Source organism: Haemorhous mexicanus, chromosome 5 (genome assembly GCF_027477595.1).
Source record: "Haemorhous mexicanus isolate bHaeMex1 chromosome 5, bHaeMex1.pri, whole genome shotgun sequence".
Lineage (NCBI taxonomy): Eukaryota > Metazoa > Chordata > Aves > Passeriformes > Fringillidae > Haemorhous > Haemorhous mexicanus.
Genome location: NC_082345.1, coordinates 30,807,506 through 30,831,011, shown reverse-complemented (window position 1 = coordinate 30,831,011; position 23,506 = coordinate 30,807,506). Strand labels below are relative to the sequence as shown.

Here is a 23,506-nt window from a genome sequence, read left to right as displayed (position 1 = left end):
CTGGCTTCAACTGTGTTGTGGGTGCGTTGTGTTCACCTCAGTATAAGGACCTCTGCAGCACTGGCTGCTGTTAGATATCAGACAGGAGATGGCCTTGACAGGTGATGTGCTTCTGTTTCTCAGAAAGCTATCCTTCTGAAAGAAGCTTTGCTCAGCCTTGCAGCTGCAGTGCCACAGCAGTCAAATAATACTTCCAGGGAATTGAATACTGTGGGGAGTGTGTGTTAAAATGCTTATGAGCAGGACAGATAAGTGTCAGTAACAGACAGAAATTAATCAGTTATATTTACATGTGTTGAAAAGGAGCAGTCTAAACCAGCAGTTCATCCCATCATGGACAGCAGCACAGCCATGATGTGCTATTCTACCAAACCACAGAACTCATCCTATCCAAGTCTTCACTTGTATCACACTGTGCAGTGTTCTTATCCAGCATACACATTAAATAGGAATAGAAACAAAACAAAAAACCACAAACTCTCAAGGTCAGTCAGTCTAAATAATGACAGGCAATACGAATGCATTTTATACATAAACAGAAAAGGAGTGGGGAAGGTCTTTCTCATTATGCCAAATGGCAGTCTGGCTATGATTTAATGCATTTGAAATTAAGTCTGTCTCTTCAGCTGTACATTTTTACTAGGTCTGCAGAACAGACTGGCAGACAGTGTGAGCAGATGCTTCTGGTTGGATCAGGATAAATTTCTTTGTGCTGGCTTTTTCGTCTGATAAAATCTTTTGAATCTTTTTGCAGCAGTGAGCTTTAGGTGTTTTCCAGATGAAGTGTTGGACCAAATGAGCCTACCTGTGTGTCATTGTAAGGAGTCAGTAAAGGCAGCTTCTGTTTAAAGATCTCTGCTTACTGCATAGGTAAAGAACAAATGTGACTCTATGACTTCAATATCTTTCTTGGTCTTTTCATTTTCTTGTGGCATATAAAAAATGTGTGGTTTTTTGAGAATTTTTGTGATTTTTTTTTTTTTACCCAGTCAGTGCAACATCTGGTCCTTTAGGGATTTACAGTATGTGAAATCAACACCTTATTTCATAACTAACCCAAAGAAAAGGAGATTATGGTTTGGTGGTTTTTTATTCAAAATTAGGAGAAATAGTAACCCTACTCTTTTTCCTACTGCCTTGTGTGCAAGGGTTGTTCCTGGACAGTTCTAGTGGTAAGATATTTATCAATAGTCAAACTCATAAAGTCCCAGATCCCTGTTTCTGTCCCACAGGTAGACCCTGACAACAATGACCTTTTCCTGAAGAGTGGGGGAAACATATCATGCAACCATTTATTATGAGCTGTCATCTATCATACTTCAGTACAGAATGATAAAAAAACACCTCCAGAATGACATGAGGCACAGTATGGCCAAAACTATGGCTGAGTACCATTGACTGAAAATATTAGAGATGTAATTCATTGCTGTTGATGTGAGAAGTTCAAAAGCTTAAATTTTTACTTTAAACAAGAAAATTATCTCTGAAAAGTGATTACACTTCCCAAAAAATTCAAATAAATTGAATTCAACAGAAAGGGACATAAAAACAAACAAACACAAAAAATCAAAAGGAGTTTAAAATGCCCTTCTTGATAATTCTCTATATGAATGATTTTTTCTTTGTTCCTCTTTTTTGTTCCTTTTTTTTTCTTTTTTTTTTTTTTTCCTACTTAGAAGCTTTGTTATCTGGGTCTTTAGTTCTTCCTACTCCTTTCATATCTTAGCTACTCTTTCAGCAAGAGTTTATGGCCTGTGAGCCAATTGCCTTTTTCTTCTTTAATTATGGAAGCTGAAGGCCACTTTGTCTGCCCTGAGTGCTTAATTGAAGGAGGACCATGCTTACTTTTTTGTTCCTGCCTAGCTTGCCAAGAGTATGGTGCACTGCACAGAAGCAACAACAGCTTCTTTGGTGATTTCTTTTTAACTAGCATCCTGAAGTAAAAGGGGGAGCCAATAAGGAGATTATAGCCCTCTGTCCCTCATTTATGAATGATTGTGATGGCCAAGTCTATGTTAAGTACATGTAGAATGTTCTTCAGCTTTTCTTTTACCTTGGTAGAAGATATGAAAAATACTTTTTTTTTAAGGCGTTCACTTCACATATCCTGTGTCTCTCTCTTTTTCCCTATATTAAAAGGGGGGAGGGGTTATATTCACAAAGAAATCCCCTGCTTTCTACTCTTTCATCACTAAGTGATATTTTTCCTCATTAATTTATTTTGAAAGTAGTGTATGTGTGGTCACTTCAATCTGGTTTGGCCTGTTATAAGCCATTCCCATAAATCAGCCAGAATGTGACTTTGAACAATAATTATTAAAGTTTTATTATTTATTGTTCTTTGTATATTTCCCCAATTTGAATTCTGAATGAGTCATTGTAAAAGGCATGTCTTTAAAATTAGTCAATGCAGCAATAAGATTTCTAAGCAGGGAATTTGAATTACTCTTACAGTATTTATGCTAAAATGACAATCAGACAGTCTCGTTCTACCCTGAGATACTTGCTAAATTGGTAGTGGGATTGAACTTGGCTCTGACTTTTCAGAACATGCAGATCTTATGACTGAGTCATGAAGGGTGAACTGTCACATATCAAAGCTTAATTATTGCTTGAGTTTTATCCTTCAATCATTCTCTGATTTGCTCATACTAAAGGAAAAATATTTCCTGTTCTGATACCTTTTAGTTTCCCAGGAACAAATCCAATGATGCTAAAGGAAGCTGTGGTTTCACTTTGGTGACAGAATACAAAAAAACCCCAAAGTGATAATTAAGTTATGCTATGAATATTGGTTATAAATTACGTTGTCTCATGTAAGCACTTGGGACTTCTGTTGTCTTTTTCTTTTTAGTGCATCATTTTTTCACAATATTGGAAGCCTGGCCATGTGCAGAGATTTTCTTATCTAAGGATACCAGCTGTTTACTGGAGGATGAAACTAGTTGTTCCTTTCTCAAGCAATGTCTGTCACAAGGAGACAAAAATGTGTGTATGACTTGATTTGTTTTCATAATGACGAATGTAGTTCAGTTAGGAAATTGATTATAAAAATAGAAACCAGGCTTTGAAAAGCAATTTGAAGATATGGTGTAGATCTGTTATGATCATTTTAAGGCTACTGAGAATATTTCACTTACGTAGTTAATCTTTTCAGTGTCTAGCAATAATGTTAATGTGGGAAGCCAATGTTGAGAGTAGGATGCACGCTTGGCTGATATGCACCCAAATTATATGCTAACTACTTAATGCATTATTTCCATGGAATGAGTACATAGAATGCAAATGTAATATAAAGCTGAGACATTAATCTTCTTCAGAATATACAAGTATCAGCACAGAGGAGCAGTAATCTCATTTAGGCTTTCTTCAAATAATGTTGAGAGAAGATTTTGACTCTCTATGGGTTTAGAGGCCTAAGCAACAATTTGAGAGTTAGGATGTATCAGATTCAGGCTACTCCTGAACCATGTTTCAAATCCCAGCCTTGAAATATCTCAAAGCCTAGGCTGAAAGAAGTATTCCTTGCTTGTATCAAGGGAGTGCTGTCTTTGCATGACCCAGGCAGGGACTGGGCTGTGTGTTGTGCTATTCCTCCACTCTTTCACGTGGTCAGTGCTGCTCATTGCTACTCTGTAATAATTCTGACCGAATTAAGGAAGCATCCTCTCTGTAGCTATGGAAGAACTCTCTGCCTGTTGATACCACAAACTACTAGGTCTTTATTTAACAAAGTGTCTGCACGGTGCCTAGGCAGACCAGTTACTTCAAATTTGCCCAAGGCTTTCATAATGTTCTCAGTACGCTGCTGCCTTCTTTGAAAGTTCTTCCACCAAATGAGGATGTGAAGCAGGTGTCATTTAAACAAACAATATATGAGAAAAGTAAAATTATCTTGGTCTTAAATATGTTAGTTTGCCTTTTGACATGCTAGAATTGTAAACTTTCAAGTTCTCTTGGTTCAGTTTTGTGTTTATACATTGTCTTCTGTGGTTATTTTGCTCTCTTGACGCGTGTAAGACAGAGGCAAGAGGTGCACTAACAACAGCCCAAGGAGGTGGAAAGTATGTTTTAGCCTGAGACTTGCTTTCTGTGATTTGGTCTAATCAAAATCAGTATGGAAATACCTGTCTCCACTTTGAATTTTATTAGTCCACATAAGACTTCTCCATTTCACCTCTTTACTTTGCTTGACATATTTCATGATTGCGGCATAAATTAGTCCATATCCGTAACAGAAGAAAGTATTGTAGATTATTAAAAGATTTAATTTTCTTTAAGAAAAAAACCCAGAAATTTCCTTCTTGTTTATAAATCCTATGTGTGAATATATTGACACAAATACCATTTTTCTTTAGCTGAGGAGACAAACAGAATGTCTACAGATTCTTTGCAGGCTGAGTGTCTCTCATTCTGTGAAGACCCATGACTTTGTCAGGTCTCTGCACTTCTCAGGTGCTGCAATACCAATTCTCAGGGCACTGTTTTGGGATATTTGAATACACACTGTTGGACATGTAGGACCCGGGATGCCTCATGTTTTTTTTTTTTTTTGTTTCCAATTCTGTAGTACTGTTTTGTCACACTGAGTACAAGACTTCTTTGGGAGATGGGAGGGGCTGCACATAGCATTAGACATGATTGCCCATGTTTTATTAAACACCTTCTGGACAATGTCTTCAAAACATGTTGAAGAATTTAATTAATCTTAACCATGTTTAGGTTTGCATGCAAGTGGAGATCTGGTTGTATGTAAAAGAATTTAAACTGAGTTGCCCTACTAACATTTAAATCTTTCCTTTCCAGCACAGCACCACTGTGGGTGTGTTACATAAATTGCCACAATGGAGTGTATTTCAGATCCTTCATCTCAGAGGCCATCTGTCATTGAAAGTGGCACATTCACCTGCCCATCACTTCTCCAGCAGTGTATGCACTAGACAGGGCACATCCCCATGAAGTTAACAACAGGAGCAGCTCTTCATACAGCTGACTTTGGAAAGACTTAGTAATCAAGTCACTCTTTCAGAGGGGAACAAACAGCACAAATAGATTTTTCTATCTGTCCAAAAGAACAACAAATGCTTTTTGTTTTGTTTCAGAAAAGAGAAAACTAGTTCCCTGAAGGATATTTCTGAGTAGAATCCAACATTGCTTCTGTAAGCTCAGCTCTTCTGTCTCTGACCCTTGACAGGTAATCACAGAGTTCTAATAAGAAGAATTATCCTCAAGTCCTTGAATGGATCCAGACAGGATTCAGCATTTTTATGACTGTTAATCCTTATATATTTCTCTCCATTTTCCTTCCACTTTTGTATTCCCTTTAACTTGATGAAGTGGGAGTAAGACAGGCATGATGTTGAGCATTTTTAATATTATTTGTCTGGAGTGTTTTTTGATTTGAGAATATGTATGCATTTCTGTATTTGTCTAACTTTTCCTTGTTCTTTGTTTAATGCAAACTGTAAGCTGTTGAAAGAGGAACTTGACAGAGTGGATGTGTACTCATAATTTGCTCAAAGAACTTCAACTGTGGGTCAGAGATTTTTCTTTCTAATCAGTGAAAATGTACATAACCTTTCTGTCTGCTGTAAATGTTCCCGTCTGTAAAATGAGGCTTTACTTGCCTGCCTCACAGGCATGTTGAAGCTTAATTAGTATAAGTAATAAACGCTAAGTTTTATTTTAAAAGATCTATTGCTCTCTAAAATGATCAAGTTTGGATCTTAATTCACAGCTTTATGAGCCAGGGTTCAGTGTTGACTACCTTAGATTTTCACAAAGCCTGTCCTGAATTTAATGAGGGATTTAACAAAATAACTCTTGAAAACACTTATAATTCTTCTTAATAAAAAGCTAACTTGTACTTGCATTAAAACTCTTAGGGCTGTGCACATTATCAGAGTTTTCTTGAATGACAGCCTTTGAAATGCAAATGTTGTACAGGTCTTCCTCGTCTGAAGAATATATGGTTGTTATTGTATTACCATATGTAAAATGTTTTTCTGCAGATATTTTCTTAAATTATTTTCTTCAGACTCCAGTATACAGAAAGAATATTATTTAAAATTCACAAGCATTCTTTCAACATTTCACAAGTTAAAAAAATTACGCAGTGGAAATGGATTCTGTTTTTCTAAGTTGGGAGAGCAAAATATTGGAGTTTTAGAGTGCCTGGACTTGTGCCTTGTCGTGTTTAATCCCTTTCTCAGCATTCCTTGGAAGTTAAGCATTGCAGTTTTTTCTTTTCCCTGTTTGTTTCAAACCTGCTCAAAAAGGAAGTACTTTTTTTTTATTCTTAAGTATATATCTGAGATATTTCTGGAAAATTCTATCAATAAAGTTAAAATATGTAGCATAAGCCCAAGGAGCAATATGTATTCTGCAAAATTTAGAGAACAACAAGAGGAGCATTCTAGAGAAACTTTGTCTCTTGTAAAGTCAGTTCTATGTGTGTTTTGAATGTGATTTTTCTTTCTCTGCTCTTCCACTTCTTCTTGGGGCTACTTTTTCCTACTGTGGTATCTAATTAAATTAGCCTTACTTTAATCAGGGATTCTGAGAAAGTTCCTCCCATGAATTCTTCTAATCTAAGTTGTCTAAAGTTCCAGGATGAAAATGTGGTTGCTAATGTCACTCTTTTTCTACAATGTAAACTTCTTTGGTAGTGTTAAAAATCACCTCAACCTTAGGGTTCTCGTCAAGGCTCTGGGATTCTCCCAGAAGCTGAGAATCATATTTGAAATCTTGTTTCAATGTCTTTTTTCATAGTTAGGAACATTTTTGAACTTGCCAGTGTAAATACAAAACAGTATACAGGAAACATTAAAATGAAATCCACCACAGTTCCCTTAATTTTAATCCTTCAGACAGCAGTTTAATGTGTACTTGCTGATGTGCTGAAATTCATCGTGGTGATTGTTGTTTTCAAGGCATGCATTGAAGTAACTTTAGATAGTTGCATTCACAGCCGTGCCAGATGATGTACAGAGGTGGTCATGCATAAGCTCACACAAATGTTCAGGTAGACATGGCTTAAAAAGGATTTATCTCTTGGTGGTTACTTGTTGATTTCCAGTGATAAGAAGGTGCCCTTGTACACTGGAGCAGTTTCAGGTACAACAGTAATGGCATTCAAAATAGTTGTGTTCTAGCAAAATTTGCAATGTCTTTTTATGATGAAGAAGGTACATTCAAAGATTTTCTGTGTAGCACAGTTCTGTCTCTCCATCTATTTGAAAGGGAAAACCTGCGTGCAAATTTGCTGCTAAACTGTCATAAGCAGTTATTTATGTCCTTGATTTATAGCTGACACTCTTCTGGATGCATCTGATGCTTTCATTCATTAAGGAGGATTTCCAGCAAACTATTTTATATCTGCATATTTATCAAGTGGAGATGTCACTGAAAACAAAACTGCAAAGCACTTCTATATTCTCTAACACTGACCCAAATGAAGTGTTTAACTTTAGGAGTGTTAAACTGGCTCTGGCTGACTTTGTGCTTCACCCCCTTACTTTGCTATTTCTTTTTTTGTTAGGAAGCAAGTGACTTAGATTCCACTTACTGTACGAGAAAAATATCTTTGTGATCCTAAAGATAGTCTAAAAGTCTGCCTTATTTTTATTTCTAAATATATATTTAAAGATCTCAGTGAAGATTTTTGGTTGTCTTTCTCAGAAAATGATGGATACCTTAGACAGGGAATTCCTCATGCTGCTGGCATTGGTTCTGACAGATAGAAGATATGCTACTGGCTTCTCATGCTGGTGGGTAAATAAATCAGGAGTTCATTTGGACAAGAGCAAATGGAATGAAAATGCATCAGGAGAAGTTCAGAGTTAGCACTAGGGAAAGGTTCCTCACCCAGAGGGTGTTTGATCACTGGAATGGAGTTCTCTGGGAAGTTGTCATAGCCCCAAGCCTGACAGAGTTCAAGGAACATTTGGATGAAGCTCTTAGTCATATGATTTAGTTATAGGTAGTCCTCTGAGGAGCAGTGAGTTGGATTCGGTGATCCTTTGGTTCCATTCCAACTCGAGATATTCTATGATTTAAGACTATAGAGTTTTTGACTGATTGAAATAGGACTGCAAACTTTAAAATATTTTATAGTTCATGTCTCACAGTAGGTTGCAGATTTTCAGTATTTGATTAAGCACATCTGATTTTAGAAAATCAGAGGAAGTAGCAAATTGCTTTCCCCAGAAGGAAAAATTAAGGAAGCCCTATATAAGTGAAACAAAGGATGCTTCCTTTATCTTTTAAAGATCATGATCCCTCCCTGTGTGTCCAGGAAGAGTATTGTAAATTTCTTTTGTGGGTAGTTTTCAAGCTAATAAACCAGTAATGATATAGCCTGTTTCTTTAGCTATGTACTCCATTCCCCTGCCCCTTCCCACTCTAATCTGGACGATGAGAAAAAGGGTCTCATTGCTGAAGAACTTTTGAGGAAGGGGAATTCTCTGTCATTTACTATTAATTTTATGAGTAAATGTGAGATCTGAAAGTGTTGGCCTCTACTGCCTAAGCTAAAAGACAAACAGTGTCTGCATGAGGTCTACCTGCAGAGTGTGACAGGAGGAAGGATTGTCACACTCTGGGCTTGACCTATTTTCCTTATTTAATGAAGAGAATGAGTGAATGTCCTGGATGCCTGTCAGCTGTATGAATGAAGAATCATTTATATTAAAAGAGATTCAACTAAGAGAGTAGAGCAACAAATATTTACTTTAGTTAGCACATTCCTGCTGTATTTAAGAGTTTTCTCCAAGGAGAATATGCAGAGCTGTGTGCAAAGAAGCATGAAATTCTTTTTTTAATGTAGACTGTTAGTCAACTCTTCATTTCAAATGCCCTCTTTAGTCTCCAACAGCTAAAAAGAAAGCAACTTAGTTTGTGTTTTCCTTCTAAAAAAGTAATTTCCTGAGGGTGACTTGGCTTAGGGAAAGACTGGGGATAAGTTCAGCAGTTTCATACAATCCCTAGAAAGTCAATTACCTTGTGAATCTTGCAGAAACCATTTGAAAATCATATATATGTAGAGTTTGGAAATAAAATACTATGAGACCATGATTAAGTGTTTTTACGTGGGATGAAACCATCTTGATTTTTGTTTTGTAAAAGACAAATTTCTTATCCCTAGCCCTTCAGAGAAAAAGCTTTTTATATTTCTTTTTATTGATGAGTTATTTTTAAGGATCTGCATTTCCCCCTTGTTGCACAGAAATTCTCCTTGGTGATTCAAGGTTTGTGCTGAGGTATGTGTGCATACAGGATTTTAAAATAACTATAGTGTTTAAAATGGGGGGTGTGAAAAGTCATAATCTTATTGGAAAGTCAAGGTTCTACTCACTAATGTTTAGCATGGCTTATTTTTTTTTCTCCAATGCAGGAAAAATCTGCACAAAGACAGTGTTTAGCATTGTGAGTCAGATAATGTTGATTATTTCAACGAAGTGCTTAATACACTCATTAAATGGTCCCTGAGAGGGTTCTGGGGGAAAATAGATGTGAAGTGTAGGTTCAGATTCTGTCAGGTTTGCTACAAGGGGCAGTCTAGTGGCTTCTTGCCAAGGGGTAACAGGACTTTAGGGAGCTCATCTAGCCCACCCTTGTGTCCCAGGGCAGCAACAGTTGTCTCTGCGTCTTTCCAAAAACTGCTGCATCTCTCTGTACCAATTCTGGCCAGGACCTCTTGTGGAGTATTTCAGTAATCAACAGTCTTAATAACTCTCAGCTTTTTGTGTCTCAGTCTTAGTAACTCTCAGCTTTTTGTTTACATTTAGCTCTTCACTTACACCTTGCTGCAAATTCTTTTTTCCAATATAATTTTATTGTCAGTATTAACATACTTTATGCTCACAGTTAGTGCCTATTTAGTGGCTGTGGCTGTCAATTTTCATATTCCAAAAGCAAAAGTCAGTTGTATCATTCACTGTATAGATAGATGACAATAAAACAGGGAGCCTGGTAGCTTTCTGTAGATAATCTGTTTGGAAATAAATAATTAATTGTCATAAATGCATCCAAAATGTCTGGGTTTTCTGTCTCTTTTTTTTTTTTTTTTTTCTCTAAATTAAAATATCTTGTAAACTCTACTGTTTTCTGTTGGGTTTTAAGATACTTGTCCGTGTGAATTTTGTGCTAACTTTTCCATTATTGTGTGAAAGTAAGGAAACTCCTTATGTTTATAGTCACCTCCAGCTCAAAAGATTTTTGTAGTACATTTGTCTTTACATGATAGGAATTCAGTATTTTGAATAAGTTAGACCATTTCTGACTCACAAGTGTAGAAACTCATGAGAGTGAAGGAAATGGCTGGGGTTAACCACACACCCAGTTTCTACTAAGCTGGTTAAAAGAGGGGTAGGGAAACACTGTGTTTGCATTCTGCAATCTAAAGACTACATTTTTAAAGGAATGATAACTGCATAGATGTGTTTACTTAGCTGAGTTCTGTTTTGTGGAGAAGATGGTGGTCTCATTTGTTTAGCGAGGGGTTAAACAGAAACTAATCCTCTAGGCTTACTTTGAAAGGTGGTTATCTCTCCAGCAAGAGAGAGTATTGTTTGCTTTGCCAGAAACAGTGTAATTCTTCCTTAAATCATCCTGTTCTCTAAAAGAATAAACTTCTTAGAGGAAGAATATAATTGGCAAAAGCAGTGTTTTTAGAAGATTCCAAAAATTAATGAATGTGTTTTCATATATGTCTAACAAACACAGCCATTTTGCTTGATGTAGGCTGTATTGAAACTTTTTGTGAAGAAAGTAATTTTTTTGTGTACAAGTGCTCTAAGAGAAGTATCATTGGTATGGGAGATGGAACAGAAGTGTGGTTGGCTCCAGTTAATTACATTTATTCAAATGAAATACTATTCTGCTGTACTCTTCAGGACAAGCAGAGAAAATACCAAAACCTTTTTCAGCCAGTATTTATCTGTTTCAATTATTTTTGACAGTTTGTGTTGCATGTGTGCTTTAGCTACAGTGCCTTTATATCGACAGTTGGTAGCACAAGCCTTTTAAAGCACAAAGGATAGCAGTACTTCAGCCAATCTGTGATAAAAGAGGAAAAATGAAATCACTATGGAAACTGCAGGAAGAATCTAAAAGCTTTCTTTATAAAGTAAACGTCTGATGTTTGTGACTGCGGGGGCAAAAAATTCATAAATCTGTGCGACGCTATCATCTCTGATTTGATATCGCAGCAAATGCCAAGTCTAAGCAGTCTGACCTTAGCCTTATTAAGTGCTTTCTTTTCAGATACAGTTATTATTTGACAATAGAGAGACTGCAGTGCTGCAAGGGGGAAAACTAATATATTTAAAATATGTGTGTGTGTGTGTCTACGTGCGTCTGTGTGTGTGTGTATATATAACTATCCATCTTTTTTACCCTGCAAAGCTTACAGAGTTGAGAGCACCGAGTGTGGGAACTCAGGGACTACTATTCTGAGCACAATTGAGAAAACTATGTTTCGTCCCATTGCATGTGCTTGTCTTTGATCTCAAATTGAAAATCTCTCAGCCTCTTCCTCCAATCCAAAAGCAAATAAATACTGAGAGAAAGAAACCTCTCTCCTCTCAGCACATAGGGCCTCCACAACTGAAAAATGAAGGTGGCTGTTAGAGCTCTGATGAACCTGTTTGGACAACAAACAGCAAAAAAAAAAAAAATACCTGTCGTGGTGGAGGAGTTTAAGAACACTGCAGAGATCATCAGACAGTACAGAATATCTTGGCTCACACGGGCCATTCTCTTTATCTCAAAACAATATCAGCCAAGCTCCTCCGTTCCTACAACTGAAGAGCTGCGGGAGCAGGAGGACAGTAACTAATACAGCTTTTAAATATGTGTCTCCTTGTCCTATTAAGAAAAAAAAAAAAGAAATATAAAGAGAAATACAAAGCAAGGCAAGATATCTGGTAAGTATTTTTATTGTATTTGACTGCTTGAGATGGAAGATTGCTTTTAGTCATAAGTATCTGCTATAAACAGGATTTGAATGAGTGTGGGGCTTTTGTGAAGTTTTTTAGTTATATAAATATTTCCTGCCTATTTTTACGTCTCCAACTTTGATAGTTTTTGGATTTCTTTGTTTTGCTGTTGTGCTGTTATTAGTGTGCAAGCTTTCCAAGTCTGATGTTTCAAGATGCTCAAAAGAGCACTGTTGTTCCCAGGCTCTTGGAATACGAACATGCCCATGAGTAATACATATTATTTTATAGTATTTATATATACATACACAAAACCAGGCTTTAACACTTCTTTTAGTATGGCAGTTTTCAAATATACTGATAATGACCCAAGCCAGGCAAGTATTTTCTGACTGTTTTAAGCTCTCAGAATGGTGTGAATGCTTTAATTCTTATTCAATAAGTTTATATATGAAGATTTAATCTATGACAGCTGACAGTATGAAGTTATTTGGCTATAAAAGTGAGAGGCCAGAAGAATTCTTGATTATGTTCAGATTATAGTACATTGGTGAATGCTACTATAGAGTGTGCTTGTGTTATTAACAGAAAGATTCCAGGTTAACAGTAGAAAAATAGAGACAATACAGTTCTGTCAGGAGCAGGTCAGTCTTTCAGTAATAAATATAACTCTAAGAAAATATATAGTTTGAATTATTGACTTCATTGCAGCTTTTTATATATACAATGAAAACCAATTATCTGTGGAGGGAATTTGACTTTGTGGAATGGAATTAAATTGCTTTTTAAAGGCTTGCTTAAACAGCACTAGCTGGAGGGAAGTCCAATAACATTTTTAGCTCTGAATTGTAATGACTTTGCTACGTTAATAAATCAGGTTGTGTTCTGGCTTTTATCAAAAGATTCCAAGGAAGAAAACTATCCACGGCAGGTTGAAGCCACAGGGGCAGCTCTGAATTGCCTTTCTCCATCCAACTACTTTACTTCAAAAAGTGTCCCTTCGAAAAGCAGCAGCTCCCAGGGATCAGTGCTTAAAACGGTACGTCCAAATCCATCCAAGGTGATGAAAACAAGTGATAAATATTAATTCCTGCTGGAATATCTGTAGCGTAATGTTCCTACTTAAATCACTGCTCTTAAGGAAGCTAGGAGAAAATTCCCATTAATGTTCAACACATTTAGGGTAGTGTTGATATTTTTAGGGGGTTTGGGATATGTTTCGTGGATTTTTTATTTGCTTGGGGATTTTTTAAAGACAATATCTTACTCTATTTGTCTTGATCTGGAACTGGGTACAAGATTGACTTAGAAAGTAAACTTTTTCAAAAGAGATGGTTTAATTCACTCTAAATGTGTGACTATGCCCTGTTACTGTAATTAATGTACTAGTAGTTAGCTAGGCAAATGTTTGGGCTCAGGCTTGAATGGAGGGGATGTATCTGGGACTCAGGATCTAAAACTTTACAGAAAGAAAATTATTTATTTGAACAGTGCTTTGGTCTGGTGATGTTAGCTCTAAAGTAATCGGAGGAGAAAAAAAAGATACTGTCACCTTCTACTCATTTTCTCCAACAGATCACATATCAGAAATGTAATCTGTAGGAAGAATGTGAACTGGAGAAATCTACCACTGATCTTGGTTTCCTATGCCTTTATGTAGAGTGTTTGTCATTATCTTGCTGAGTTGTATTCCCTGACAAAGCATCTAGTGGAGAATGCAATTCTCTAATTATGTTTCTGTGAAAGAGTTGAGGGGGGAAAAAAAAGTTGTGCTCTTTAGAAGAGCATTTTAAAGAAAACCAATTTTTTAATAATGTGCAAACCAAATTTTGGGAATGTTAAGATTTCTTTATCAACTGTAATTCCAGGTTGTTTTATATTGCCGTGTACAAATATAGTTGAATGTATGTTAATTGCAAGTTCTTTCTTAAACTACATGCTTTACTTGCCTACATCCAAAGCAAAATAGGTACTGGCTTTGGTCTAAATATTTTTTTATCTTTATGTTTGATCTCTTACATTTTTCAGTATTTTTTGAGATAATTGAAGTCTAGTTACCACATAAGAAATAAACATATTTTTATTAATAAAAGTCAGTGGTTTCTTATAGGATGTTTTACAGTTGCTTTTGTATTAAGGAAATGAAGATGAAGAATAACAATGAGTTAAATTTAAATTGCACTTCATGAAGATTACCTCCTGTTATGTTCTTTTATATAGGGAACTAGGCCACAAACAATGTGAAGTTGTAAAACTGACTTTTGATCATGGAGGGAGCTCACTTTTTATGGATAGGTTTGTCCACAAAGTGAGGCAAAAGGTTAATTGAGGTTGCATATTTGAATATATTATGTGCATTTCACCCCTGTAAGGGAGTTACTGAAACACTGTTTTTTTCATATCTGGTATGAATAATTTCTAAGTACAAAAGTATTTACTACAGAATCATTAAAATGGAATCTCCAAAGGAAAATGGATATGTGATACTGGTGTGTGCCTTTGTTTCCAAAGTGGGGCTGTGTGGGTTAGCTGAAAGAAATGACTCCAGCAGTCTGTTCTCAAGCAAATTTCTCAGATGCAGAATTGCTATGCAAGACATACCTGGCTTTCTTTATGTTCTCTTTTTGGGAATAAAATAAAACTGTTCAAATATCCGATGGTATGCGAGATTAGTTACCCAGTTTTGTGCCTATCAGGCCTGCTTCTAGTAGATGAGTTGCACAACTAAAAAGAAAAAAGGGAAAAAGCCTTGCTTTTCCTCCCCCTTAAGTGGCCCCTTTTCCCCTTCCACTTAGTGCTTGTGCGTTTTTTTGCTGTTTAGAATTAAAAAAAAAAAGAAAATAGAGGCAATGAGGGAATAAGAATTAGGGCAAATCACTGTAAACAAACATCATCCTTTACATAAATCCCCTAACTTATACTTTTTAGTAAGGAATCTGTTACTGGTGACTTGGGGTAGACTTGACTGGGAAGAGTGGCCGTTGCCTCCCTCAAAGGTTACCTCCAGAGACTGTGAAAATCTTTGGGCAGAATACTTCCCTCCAAAGACGAAGAAAGACATTTTCCTCATGAATGCAGTCTGGGGATTGCTCCAGTAAAAATGGGGAGGGTTTCTGAGGAGGAGGAAGAGGAGGAAATCACACCTTCATAGCAAGCACCAACTTCTCTGTCTTCCACTAAGTTCCCAGCTCCAACATGAGCTCCCTGCAGAAAGTTTTCATTCTCCTCCTCCCATAAAGGGGTATTTATTTATTTAGCAATGCTTTTGAATGGCCTGTGTGCTCATGGAGTTACAGAGCCAGCAGCAGATGAGCACGTACCAGGATAACGCAGCACTGGAAGAAGAGGGGGATCCTGGACTCAGGGTGAAATTCCCCAGGGTTATTACACTCAGCAAGGCCTTGCCAGAGGTTGGAATCAAATGTGACCATGCTCAGGAGCTTGTCACATGGGCTTTAGCAGGGCTGCAGAACAGCCTTTCCATGGCGTGGTTCTGGTGGTCTCTGTTTGGCAGCAGGGTGCTCGTGCTGGGCAGGGTAGGTGTTTCCAGACAGTGACATCCATGGCCATGCTCTCAGCAGTTTTTCCATGCTGTACACCAGATGCAGAGGATCTTCCTGGCACAGGTTTCTCCAGAAATTTTAACTTCCATTTAATGGCAGGAGTTTGTTACTAGTTTGCTCAAATAAAAGGGAAACTGGTGCACAATGCTTAAGAATGGATAGTAAATTAATCTTTTTTGTCTAAGAACACTAGTAAATAGCCAACACATTTATAACTGAAAGCTATTTTCCTACATAGAGCCAGGCATTTACATAAACTGATGATGAAAAACACAGTCCAAATAATAAGTCCACCACTAAAGACTGATATTCCAATTGATATGAAAGAGATGCTTTGGAATTAAACAGCAGCAAGATTTTTGAATGCATAATCCTGGTTCTTTAAAATGCATGGAGTAGGCTAGAGGTATTCTGCCACACAGGGTGTGTTACACTGAGTAACACTGGTTTGCTTTCCTGTTTGTCTGTTTGTTTCCTCACTGCACTGGCAGAATTGTGAATGGCTCTGAATGCCTGGCATTTTGGTAGGAATGTAATTAAATTCTCAAACATGCAGAAAAGGTTGCTTTGAAACACTCCAAAGTGGCCATTGGCAACTTTCAAATTAAATTGCATGCAGTTTTTTAGCATGTCATTCGGAAGTTGCTGATGAAATTACTCTTTATTTGTAATGGGTAGGAAGGCTTCTCTGAGTTGATAGTGTCTCTCAGGGTAAAATACTGCTTTTGACACCATGGCTCTAATTTGCTCTTGTGTTAGCAGTTTCAATTTTAATTTTTTTTAACTGTGCATTTTATAAATCTGATTTTATTGGCACATGAAGATGTTGCTGGTAATCTTCAACCTTTATGCCTTAAACTTGTTTTAAAGCAATCCAAGCAAACCAACCTAAGGCAAGTATACTCATGCATATACACATCCTACTACAATATGCCTGAAATGAAATTAAGACTGACTTACACAGAAGAAGGGAAAAAAGTGTTTTAAAGCTGAAGTCTGCACCTGGCTTGAACTTATACAATTGTTATACAGAATGAAGCACACAGCTTTTCATATAAAAATGCATTACTTCCTAAAAGTCAAGCACAGAGTGTGCCAGGATATTTCCTCCAATAGCTTCATTGACCATGTCTTTCCAAATAAGTGATTAAGCTCCATGTCATAGAAAATTTAAAAAAAAACAGAACTTTTTGTGCAAATAAAATCTCCAAATAGAAATATATAACTACTATGAGACTAAAATTAGTATCTCTGCTTTTTATGCCAGCTAATTACTATCTACTTGCTCTAGCACAATTTGCTGCTGAAGATGCTAACTTCATTTTCAGTAAATGCTTAAAACATAAATCTGTTGGAAAAACTGCTGAAGCTTTTGCACTAAATTTCTCTGGTTTTTAATACCTAGATTATTTGAGCAAGGATGTGTGTTATCTATTCCAACTGTTTTATTTCCCCATGAATGATGAAAATTCATAGAAAGGCAGAGCAGGACTTGTTTCTCTTACAGGATTGGAATCCTGTTTTACTGCTGAAGTGTGCTATTGCTGCGTTGTCCAGCACCAAACTAGATGAGATTTCAAAATGAAAGTCAGTACTCCTAAATTTGTACAGGATTACTGCCTATGTACATGAAACATTTTTCTTAACAGAGCCAGAACAATTTACTGATTTTCTTTTTTTACCTTCCCTGTCCCTCCCTCTCCAGGGCAAAAGGAGATCTTTGTAAAAAGTGAACGGCTAGTAAATAAAGAGTTAAACCGAAGGCAGGCTCACTGGTTTGTTGAGATCTGTCAGAGTCTGAGTGGCTGGCTACATATCTGTCTCAGGAACAATAGCTACCTGTATTCTGCACGGGCTGCTGGGCAGGCACTAGCAGTCTGGAGAAGGTCTGCCTCCGTTGGAGGCTTTTTAGTGGGAATCCCTAATGACAGCCCTGCTTCTCATTGGGAGGGGGGAGAGAAATCTTGTCTACTCTGTTGATGAGGGACAGAGCTTTGATCATTTTCATTCAGCCTTGACTTGGCCTGAGGTTTAGGTTCCCAGTCCTGAAGTCAGCAGGCTCTCTTTTCTCACCCGCACGCACAGCCGCCCACCCGCCCGCACCCCTGTGCTGGTCTGTGCGGGCAGATTAGAGTCACGGCTGTAACTGAGGCACAGAGCAATAAACATAGCAGAACCAATCTCCATGGTGGCAAGAGGGGGCACTGGAGGTGACAACAATGGAGAAGGATCTTTCTTCTGACAAGTTTTAGGTAAGAGAGACTATTCATACCCTCTGCCATGTGTTTTATAGCCTTCTAAATAAGTTAGAAATTGGTAGATTGCAAACATGGCTTGTTATAGAAATATCTTAGTTTACTGTCGTATCCAGGCTGTTACTAGCGTTTAATCTGTAACTGACGTGCTTTGTGCTATGAGAATGTTTGCAGGGAGCTGACAGGCTTTCTTTTTGTGGAAGTGGTGGCTACTATACTTATGTTCTTGAAAATATAAGATCTCTAATATTTGCATTTTTAACATTTATTTTTGGCTGTGTTAAAATTATGCTTAGCTATCATAAATATCCATATCTGATAAAATGTTGTGTAGCTGATAGCACACATGCAATAATAAAACAGTACTCCCTCAACCCTAATTTGTAATTATTTTTACACCCTTAACTGCACTAGGGTCAGAGAGTTTTAAAAATTAATGAGGTTCCCTGCTGAGTTCACATAGTATAATCTACATGAGTTGTTGCTGCAGAGAGCTGAAATTATTCCTGCATGTTTTTAATTAGGTGTAGAATTTTTGTTTCGATATATTTCTGTCAAACACTCCTTTAAACATCAATTTATGCAACCTGCAGTAAGAAGGGAATGACAGTCTATTTGTAATAATGACAAACTGAGCACGGGAAATACAGGGCATACAGTAGCAATACAACACAAACATTTGCTGGCTGCGTTTTTTTTATTTCATGTGTTAGATCTGTGTTAGATTCCTGCAGCTGTGATCAGCTTCACCTATTTACAAATAACTACTGCTCTAGGGAGAGGAAAATGAGCAATACTTAGTGCTTTGTGTGGGATTGGAGTAATAGGTTACTGATGTGTTTGGAACATTAAAAAGAATTGTTCAAGTACTTAAAAAGATATATAAAAGAGAAGAGGAACAGTGCAAAAAGAGGCAGTAAAAATGAAATGATGTACTATCCCTTTTCCTGGAAACACGAGACAGATAGTATCATCAGTGCTCCTGGAAAGTAGAATTTGCTGAATATCCTCAAATGGAAGGACTCAAAGGAAAGGGGGAGGGAGCTGTTTACTATGAAATTTCCATATTGAAATTGTCAAAGTTTCATGCCGCAAGGTTTAAAGTGTTGGTTATTATTTATTATAATCTCCTGTGCATTATGTTTAAATGGCAAGCATTTTAAAGCAGAGTATAGCGTAATCAGTGCTAAAGACATGTCTTCCATTTGCAGGACCCACTCTGAGCTTCCTGTGATATATTGTTATGTAAATACGGTGCAGCAAGGGAAAGCAGCACTATGGAGATTCAATTTACTTTGAAAGTTGTTCATTATGGAAGGGATGAATGTTATTTATTGGATGTGAATCAAAGGCTAGAAATGACTTTTTCACTGTGAAGTCTATTGTGATGGGTGCAGCGTGATCTAATCTTTTTAATTTTGGCTTTCACACCAGTGGAGATGAAAAGAGATCTGAGCTCATTTATTGGTTGCTAAGTCTTACTGAAGGCCTAAGTACCATTCTTGGTTGCTATGGCCAATCTGACCTCAATCTATGCAGTTTTAGGGACTTAAGCAATCCCTTTTTTATTTAGGAGCATGTACCTTGATTTATGTCCAAAATTGTGCCTGAATGTCTTTGTCTACAAGTGATAAATGGTGGTGTACAATTCATCAGTTCTTACAAGTAAACACTGCTGTCCCACTAAAAATATGTTTTGTTCTGAGTTAATGGTATGGAACAAGCCAGTCTCCACAAATAGCTATCTTTTATTGTAGAGAGCCACTGAAAGTTGGAGCAAAGTGAAGGAAATTGGCATTCATCTTCTCTGCCATTAGCATTTCATTTGTGCTCTCTGGTGATGAGACTGTGTGTCCATGGACAATGAAAGGCTGGCATTGTGTTTCCCCCGCCTGAATATATAATTGATCAATTATGAATTTATTTATTCTGAACAGATATTTAAAAGTCACAAATATGATGTCTTATGTTGTTTGTCTGCCACTTCCTTATTACTAACTGTAAAAGTAATTGCATTCAAATAAACTGTGTCCTAGCTGCAGGAAATTCCCAGTTTCCTAGGCAAGTTCCCTGTTTTCGAGTAATAGCAGATGTATGAAACTTCCAGACATGTACTACTTGTGCTGTTCTTAGTGGTGCTTAGCCTTTCATCTGTATTAGAACTTCTTTCAGAAGGAGCTGTTCTAAGAGGTAACTGAGAATATAGAGTGGTTTTCATGATATGAGGAGTAAATTTTTTGCATTGAAATTACTTGTAGCCGTTGAAGATGTACATTCACTGAACAGATGTGATACGGAATAGACAGTAGCAAAAGCAACATATTTTGCTGGGTTTTTAGTCATTATTATTATTATTGTTATTATTTAGTTTTTTGTTAGGGATTTATTTTCAGATATATTAGTAATAAATATATAAAACTATACAAAGCTGGTTGTTAAAATGGCTACTGCAAAATTTGCTACTGTAGATTTACCAGTCCGTAAAGGGAAAAGTCAGATCAATTGCTGATCTTAGTACTTGACAGTGTTATAAATATATTGCTCAAAACCTCCAAACTTTTTCTTTATAAAAATATGAAGAATACCTGGAAATAATAGAGTTCAGCATAGCTTTGGACAGAAATCATTCTTCATTTGTATGCCTTTTAAAAGTAGTGTATTAGAAGAAAAAGTAGTATTTCCTGAAGCCTGATTTCTTTTCATAGCTTATTTTTAATATTAGGCTACAGTGAAGGTTAGTATTTTAATTGAGCAGTTTTTAGTCCTCCTGAGGTGGATTTTTAACATTTGAATCTACAGTGGTGACAGATTTTCCCCATATACTCAGTAGATGGTTGTTGTTGAAATCAATTCTCAGAGATGGAATGTACAAAGGCTGCTGGAACTACTGAGCTGCTTTGCAGCATCAGATTGATAGCAGAATTTGCAGAGGCAGTTCCTTGGGGTTAGTTCACAATAGTGCTACTGCTTCAGGGCTTTTGAGAGTTATTAGCAGCTATTCCTAAAAATGGTCTGAGATGTTAGTTACAGATCTAACCTGGATTTTTTTCTATAAAGGTGCTTTGTAATAGTCCCATGTTCACCTACTGACTGCTTTATACAGTAAGACGCTCTTAAATCAGTCCTTCACACTTGGAAGTATATTTATGAGATTTAATATAAGCACCACCAAACAAAAAGACCATGTTTTTGGAAGAGAAATGCCTTAGAAAAAGCCATTGAAAAATACAATTCAAGAGGATGTTGTTACTATAATGTGTTTCAGTGTTTATTAATTGTTTCTGCAAATGTAAGGAAAAAATAGCTAGTTTGCTGATCTTATGAAAATTTTTCATTTAATAGGACAGCAACTAAAGAAGGGTTTGTATCTTTTGTCTTTTGCACACTTGTATTTAAGTTAATTGGTTTATGCATGCTTAGGCATAAATTGCTTTTGGAATAAATGTTTGTAAGATCAGGACACACAATATATCCTTGTTCTTCATGTTAGTACTTGGTCATCTAAAATGCAAGTGTATTATGAAATACTCTCTTCAAAGCTACAGAATTCCGCTTAAGAGAAGCCAATGCAGACATTCTGTCTTTGTATTCCAGTAGAGCAGAATAAAAGAGTGAGGATTAACTGGCAAAAATGTCACTACCCCCTCGGTGCAGTACCTAAGCGAGAGGAAAAAATTCTTACTGTTTTTTGGAGTTCCTTCAGTTTATGAAGCTAGTTTCCTTTACTGGTAGTACAGTTTCAGTTTTTGTGCCAGACTTTCCATTTATGAAAACATATAGTTAAGATCCATCAAATTGCGATTTGTTGCAAGAAAACAGGAAAATTTATAAGCTTATTTTAATCAGTGGTCGTATATGAATAAAGTCATGATCACTTCTTGTCAACAGCTGCCTTTTTAGCTGATTTATAGTCCTGGTTTTGAAATAAAGGTAAAACAGTGAAAAATCCCTTTATTTTTGCTCTATTAAATGCATGGTTTTCCATGTAATCCTGCCAGTCCCATGTACATATATTGGATGTATTCATTATGATCTGTAATAGTTCGCTATGAACTGAAATAGTCCACTAATAGTGAATAGTTCCCTAATAGTCTGCTTTGTAAGAAAAATGAAGGATTACATAATAATATTATGTACAAATAAGTACACGATCACAAATCTTGCTGGTTTCTTTTTCTTTCTCTCGTGTTCTCCATGAGAAGTACACATATTCTCTCACATGTACCCAGAGTGAAGAAGCTGTGACATGTAAAACCTCTTCCCATGACTTTTTGAATTTTGGATAAAGCCAAAACTGTGCAAGAATAAATTTCTGAAAGGGACACTAATTTTGACTAAGGTTTTTTCTACACCTACTAGGCTACAGTAGGTCATACACTAGTAAAATAATGGAGAGGAATTATAAACTAAATGTGCTTTCCTTTGGCATAGTTCACATGTTGGGAACACCAAATAAGGCAGCTTCCAGATAAGGTCTGTCTTACCCATCCTGCTCTTGCCCCTGGCCATAAATATTGAGCAAAGTATTTGGTTTATTGGTAAAAGCTGTTGGTTCATCTTCCCTTCAACTGGGACAGCAGAGTCACCCACCTGAGGCTGGGGGCAATCCTCTTGCTCTCACACAATCAAACACCACATATTTGTCTCTATCATGGTCAACGTTTGTTGTCACACATGCATTTGTAATTACCTAATTGATCTAAGGCTACTAATGTATTTTTATTCTTAATTTCTTGATGTATTTTGCCATAGCTCAGTGTCTGACTGTGCACAGTTCTTAACTCTCTTTTGAGATATCCTATCGATTCAAGTTTTGTGGAGGATTGAAGCAGTGTCTCCATGGCTCATGTTGTTATTTTGCCTACAGAGGAGGATTTTCAAATTTGATGATGAACAGAACAAACCCCTTTAACATCTGATGGTTGATCCAGGTATCAATGTGCCATCCCTCCTCTCCTTCTCATTGAGTCTATTGTCTGTGTATCACTCTGCAGACCAAAGATAATTGAGAACAGAGTAATTTGGATTAAATAATCCAGTGTTCAGTAACAGTCTTCCTGAGCACTTAATGAGATAGGGGTCCTATCCAAAACAGGAAAAAGATAGTTGTGTAATTAAACATGTTATAATGAGGTCCAGTTCTGATTTCATCATCAACCTTAATATTGGTTCCTCTCTAATTGTTTATTTGAAAATTCTGTACCTTCTATCATAATCTTTAATATTAATTTGTGTGTTTTTATATCTAGAGATTGTGTATGTGGTTAACTTAAAGTTTGTGAGAATTGCAGCTTTGAATAGCATCCATTTTGTTGAAATGAACTGGCAACCAAAATACAAGCTTAAGGTTGTCTGAATATTATTTCCCACATTGTTTGGTTTGCTGTAAATCAATAGATTCTACCAGAGCCTGGCTGAGTGAGAGCACTTTGCTTTGTCTCTCTCTATCAATTTCATCATCTTCAATCATCTTGATGATACCATCGACCAATTATATAAAAAAATTCGGGCCTCAAGTACAGGGTGACATGTTGTTCTCTCTTTAGAATGCAAGAAAGAAGTAGTTACCACCTCTTTGGCTGGAGATATTTTGGGCCGCTTGCTCTCTAACTTGTGTCTGCCAGAGCTGCAGGCCAAGCTGTCCTCCACTAAACTAAATACCTTGGTGATGTGAGGCTCCTGAGGAAGGGTCACCTTGTTGGCAGCGCTGTGATTGTGTGCGTGGAGGAGTGAGCAGGAGCACTTCATT

At 36.8% G+C, this 23,506-nt stretch overlaps 2 long non-coding RNA genes across 2 annotated transcripts in view; both read left to right on the top strand.

The window, feature by feature from the left end:
* Positions 1 to 730: 730 nt before the first annotated feature.
* Positions 731 to 5,691, top strand: LOC132327500 (uncharacterized). The gene is made up of 3 exons (XR_009486538.1): positions 731 to 870; positions 2,855 to 2,988; positions 4,807 to 5,691. It is a non-coding gene; the product is annotated as an uncharacterized LOC132327500 (long non-coding RNA).
* Positions 5,692 to 17,367: 11,676 nt separating this feature from the next.
* LOC132327498 (uncharacterized) overlaps positions 17,368 to 23,506 on the top strand; it is a 71,535-nt gene continuing 65,396 nt past the window's right edge. Inside the window, exon 1 of the long non-coding RNA XR_009486537.1 lies at positions 17,368 to 17,754. This is a non-coding gene — a long non-coding RNA (uncharacterized LOC132327498). The remainder of the gene's footprint in view (positions 17,755 to 23,506) is intronic.